At 39.2% G+C, this 6,008-nt stretch overlaps 1 pseudogene across 1 annotated transcript; it reads right to left on the bottom strand.

Annotated features, from left to right (window-relative positions):
* Positions 1-1,484: 1,484 nt before the first annotated feature.
* LOC308276084 (centromere protein N-like) lies at positions 1,485-2,508 on the bottom strand (annotated as a pseudogene). Its single transcript has one exon. The product of its transcript is annotated as a centromere protein N-like (transcript).
* Positions 2,509-6,008: the final 3,500 nt, after the last annotated feature.

Below are 6,008 nucleotides of genomic sequence, written 5' to 3'. Positions count from 1 at the left end.
TACTCAGCAAAGATATTTCCTGACCTGATTTGACCTCCTCCTACTCCTTCCACTCTTAGACATTTCTCCCAAACTTCCTTAGCAGATTGTACTTATCTCAATCATTGCACATGGCACATTCAACAGACATGAAGTGTTCATGTGTCCCATTTCTGTCCTTCAACTCCCTTGAGGGTGAAGTGGTCAGTACAGTGCCAAGTATAAAGTATTGGGAAGTATAAAGTATCGTGATCTTTGTAGAATCGTCTGGGGTGACTTAGAAATCATATTCCTGGACCCAGCTCCCCAAGTTTGTAAAATCAGTATTTAATCTGCACTTTAAACAATTTACATGATTCTTAGATAGTTTGTCTACCATGAGAAGTAGCCCTAGAATTTTGTATTGTGTTTGATACTCAATATTTATTTATTCATTTACTCATTTATTTTACTGGAGATTGATCCCAGGGGTGTTCTACCTCCAAATTATACTCCAGCTCTCTCATTCTTTATTTTATTTTACTTGTTTTTGAGGTACCAGTTTTTCAGTATCTTTATTTACAAATCAGTATAATAGCGGTCCATTTGAATGTTACACATATGATAAAATACATTGTGAAAAGTATCATGTTTACAATGATTAGCTTATATAAGGGAATCACTGGATATGCAACCTCTTGGAATAACAACTTAATGGACCCAACTCTACTTTCCGGATGGACCAATTTTATGATTCTCCTAGAAATTTTGTGTTGGGTACAATTTTTAGTGCTTCTTTTAGTGAGTCAAGGCTTTACATTAAATCCCTAGAAACCAGCCATTGGAAGGAGACACCCTTAGATCGAGGAGAAACAGGAGGAGAAAAAGGGACACCAGACATGATGGTTGCAGGTCAGTCACTGTGCCCCAGGCTTGGCTTCTGTGCATTCTGCACCTGAAGTCAATCCAGAGCCATACACTATTATATCACATCTCACATGCCCACAACTGCTATGCTTAGCAGGAAAAGGAGCAGGGGGATACATAGGTAGGATAAAAGAATCAGTCCCAATGATTATTGAACATTTCTGAATTTTCCATACCAAGGATTAATTTCTTTTTTCTTTTTTTTTTTTTTTTGCGGGTCTGGGGATGGAACCCAGGGGCATTTGATCTCTGAGCTACACCCCCTGCCCAATTTTTTATTCTTTATTTATTTTGAAACCGGGTCTCACTGAGTTGCGGAGGGGCTAAGTAGCTGAGGCTGTCCGCAAACCAAGATCCTCAGGTCTCAGCCTCCCAAATGCTGGGATTACAAACATGCGCCACCATACCCAGCTAAAAGGATTAATTTCTAAAGTAGGAGTTTATAGACAAAATCTATCCAGCTAGCCATTAACTGGAATACACATGCACGATAGACAAGGAGCCACTAGTAATACCACTAGCATGCCTACAAAATTAATAACAATTCTTTAATATGATCAAGTACCCAAGTACTGCTACTTCAAAACCACACACACATCTTATTTATCTCTGATTTTTAAATAATTCATTTTCTTGTTGGATATGCAAATAAGCAATGGGAAAAGTGAATCTGCAATACTGGATGCTGCTAAGGATCCCAATGCTTCCACAAGGTGTGGGCTAGAGGATTTTATTAGGCACTCGAGGGGTTCCTCCTTCTCAGTCAAGACGCCCCATGTAAGTCACTTCTGAACTTCATTTCCTGCTTATTGCGCACAAATCCTAATTGTGGCTGAGTGTTGTCTCCCAAGGTTTCCTAAGTTACTCTTTGGACTCTCTCTTTTTCTACTGCATTTTCACAAATGATCCTTGAACCCATATTTATATCTAGTCCAAGGCTTCTTTTCTGTAGAGCCGTTGAAGAGTTGTGATTTTCAAAGTTCTGATTATACTGTTTAAAAACAATGACAATCCACTTTCACAATCTGATGGTGTTTGCTAGCGATTGTCAGAGTCTGACCCAGAAGGGGTAGAATGCTCTTCAGCGACGAGGAAATGAAGGCGTAGGGAGCCTGGGAACGATTCAGCACACTGGTAGGCTTGTACTAGTTTGACTTTTTGTTCTGTATTCCCCAGGCAATTCAAACGCAGACTGTGTTCTCCTCAGTCTTTCTGAAGGTGGCCGTCACATTTTTTAATGTTTGTTGAAGAATTTTCTTAAATGAACTTTGGGATCATTTCATGTCAAAAATGGTCAATATGCTCAGCTGGTCCATTACTCATCTGAAAAACATCCCAAACTTTCTGGTGCTGATGAACTTGAGTACAAATGATATCTAAAAGGGCTACAACATTAGGACTGGCACACTTCTCCTCACACAGCAGAACCAAGTCCAGAGCCAGAGAGTCCTTTATCTGCCATAAGTTTATATTCTGCAGTTGGTTTTCAGGTAGAAAACCCCATACTTCTAAGATAGCCATCATCTCATACAGAGGGATTTTCAAGATGGTCCTGGTAAACTTGGCAAAGTTCACATTTATCTCCTTGGGCTTGGTCCTGTCGCTTTGGGACTGTGACAGCATCGTGATATGTCATGGAGTGTCTGGCAGAGGTCTGTCCATCTCAAGGAGGCGCCCAAGCGTCCAACTGTCTCAGCTATGGCTCTTTCCGAGGAGGTACCTTCAAAGCCACCAGTCTTATTTTTTATTTTGAAACAGTATTTCACTAAGTTGCTAATTCTGGCCTTGAACCTGTGATCCTTCTGTCTCCACCTCCTATCAATACTTATTTTTAATTGGATTTATTGGGTTCAAATTTGAAATAAAATGGTAATATTTTTAGTCACTTTTTTGCCACTGTGACCTCAAAATACCTAGCTGGAAGACCTCAGGGAAGAAAGGTTTATTTAGGCTCACAGATAGGGAGGTTCCGTCCACGGTTGGCTGGCTCTAAGGCAGCAACTGCAGGTGGCAGAGTGTGTGGCCCAGTAAACTACTCTTAGCATATGGTGAGCAGAAGTGGAGAGAATGAAGGAAAGTGGCCAGAAACATATAGAGAACTCAAGGTGCTCCTCCTTGACAACCAACTCCAGCCATGCTGGCCGCTGGTCCTTGCTGTATTGGTGACATGCTCTCAATGCATGAGCTTCTGAGGGAACATTCAAGACCCAAGCCATAACCGTATCCCTCATCTCCTTTTCTAATCTCCAGCCCCTTTGATGGGAACCTTTTGTATCTGTCCCTCTAATGCCTGCTTCCCTTTTCCCCAATTTCTTTCTTTCTTTTCTTCTCCAGTCAGAACTTTTCATCACACATATCATTTTACGATATAATAAGAAATACATATTTGGTATTAATTCCTGGTTTCTGACTCAGAACTCCTAAAATGTTTGCAATTTTCTGAGTGATGGGGGTGATTAAAGTATCCTATACAGTTTTCCCAAATCCTTGAAATTTCCTGGGTAATAGGAACATCTTTTGTTCTACTGAGGCAATGCTGGTGGGCTCTTGGATAGCTTTAGGATGGGGCTGGTCAACTAGAAAGATGAAGTTGTGATTAGAAGCTTGAAACTTTTGGCTCTATACCATCCTCTGGAAAGGAGAGGGACCTGGAGACTGAGTTAATAATAAATCCTGTGGCCGGGTGTGGTGGCACACGCTTGTAATCCCAGCATTCGGGAGGCTGGGACTGGAGGATCACAGTTCAAGAAGAGCCTTAGCTACTTAGTGAGGCCCTTTGCAACTCAGTGAGACCCTGTTTCAAAATAGAGAATAAAAAAATAGGGCTAGGGATGCAGCTTGGAGGTAGAATGACCCAGGGTTCCATCCCCAGTACTGCACGTGTGTGTGCGCGCGCGCACACACACACACACACACACACACACATCAGTCATGTGATGCAACCTATGTAAAAATTTCTAAATTACAGGGTTCAAGGAGATTCTTGGTAGGATGAATCTATTTGCCAGGAGGGTGGTGTATTCCAAGTAGATGAAACAGAAATTCCTGTACTCAGGACTTTTCTAGTTTTGATGTAGCTCTTCATTGGGTAGTTCATTTGTATTCTTTGTACTATCACTTATATAAAACTTTTAAAAGTAAGAAAATATTTCCCTGAGTTTTGTGAGCTCTTTTAGCAATTATTGAACCTGAGGAAGGGGTAGTGGAATCCCCACTTATACCTGCTTGGCGAGATGTACCAATTTGGTGACATCCAATTTGGTGTCAGAAGTGTTGTGAGTAGAGGAACAGTTTTGCTTTAATATGCTACCGCTGATTTCAGCTAGAAGTTGAATAAAATTGGTAATATTTAAAATTTTTTGGTATTTTGGGAGGCATAATAGTCTCTCTCCTAGTTTTGCTTCCTGTGGTTTCAGTTACCTGTGGTCAATTAGATAGTTCAACATTATTAATAATATCATGGCTTTATCAAGACAGAGATACTTTATTGACAAAGCTTTTAATGCAATATTTCATTATAATTGTTCTATTTTATTAGTTATTGTTAATATCTACACCTAATTTATAAATTAAACACTATCATGAGCATGCATATAGAGGAAAAAACATAGTATATTGGGTTGGGTACTATCTGTGGTTTCAGGCACCCACTGGGGGTCTTGGAGTGTATTCTCCATGGATAGAGGGAGACTACTATATCTTGTATTTTTAAAATTGAGATGTAATTTGCATAAAGTACACAAATATTAGTTGCTTAGTTTGATGAATTTTATCTGTGCATATACCTAAGATCATGATAGCGGGTATTTCTAGCACCTAGAAAGTTCTACCATGATCCATTCCATTTAAGATAACCTCATCCAAGGTAGCCACCCCTCTGACTTCTGTTATCATAGATCAGTATTGGTTATTCTTGGATTTCATATAAATAAAATAATATAGAATTTATTATTATATCTGTCTCTCTGTACTCAATATTACATATGTAAAATTTGTATTTTTATGTATAGAGTAATTTTTCATTACAATGTAGTATTCCATTTCATAGATGTCAAGCTATCAACTACTGTTGCCACATTTTGGCTATTGTTTTTTCCACATTTTGGATTGTTTTTACATTTTGGCAATCAAGACTTCTCTTTAGGGTATCTAAGAAATATCATTATTATGGCAGAGGAATGCATACATAAAAATTTCTTGGGCCATGCAATGCCAGTAGAATCAATAGGATGGCGCTCAGGGAGAGAAAGAGAAAAAGAATTCTGGCTTCTAAGCCAGGCACGATGGTACACACCTGGCCTAGGAGGAGTCTCCAACTCACGTGGTCTCTGTGTTGTTGGACTTCGTCAGAGGACTTTTTGTGTAACATTGTCAACTGATTAACCTTTAGGCCTGAATCTTAAAAAAAAATGAGAATATGGAAGCAGTAATATTTTCTGCTGAAGGGTGTATCAATCATAAAAATGTCTTTGACTCCTGTTTGGTTACTGCAGCAACAAGCGAGTCTAACTTTCTGAGTTAGAGGAGATAATGGTTTCTTGGGATAATAAAGCTGTCAGGAGGAGGGAGACTTTCATCTAACTCGATAAAAAATGTGAAAGCATTGGGTGGCGGCCCAAGGACATTGAAGAGATGGCAACATCTGGAGAATCTAGAGACCTGAACGGTCCTGTAAATTATGGCCCTCTGAGAAGTATATTGGGCTAGAAGCCTGGAAGCCTGGGTTCTATTCTCATCCTGCCACTGACTTCTGGAGTGACCTTGGGCAAACTGCCTGACCTTTCTTTGCTCCTTTTATTCGCTCCACAGGCGAGGATAATAATAGTGCTGGTGTTTATCCATTTGTTACCCAAAGAGAGTTTTTATTTCTCTTTACTTTCTCTCTTTACGGTAGATAAATTAGGTGCCTTTTTTGGGAAGTTGTAACAATCTAAGGTCTTATTTTCATCATCTCAGTGCATATATAATATATGTGAATATATATATGTTACAAAGAGTTTTAATTTATTTTATTAGGAATTCATCAGACCTGGTGTGTGTGTGTGTGTGTGTGTGTGTGTGTGTGTGTATCAAAAAGTTTATTTATTTTATTAGGAATAAATAAATTTATTTTATTAGGAACG

This window comes from Muscardinus avellanarius (genome assembly GCF_963383645.1).
Source record: "Muscardinus avellanarius genome assembly, chromosome: 17".
Classification (NCBI taxonomy): Eukaryota; Metazoa; Chordata; class Mammalia; order Rodentia; family Gliridae; genus Muscardinus; species Muscardinus avellanarius.
The sequence above is the reverse complement of the archived record's forward strand: the minus strand, read 5'-3'. Positions and strand labels throughout refer to the sequence as shown.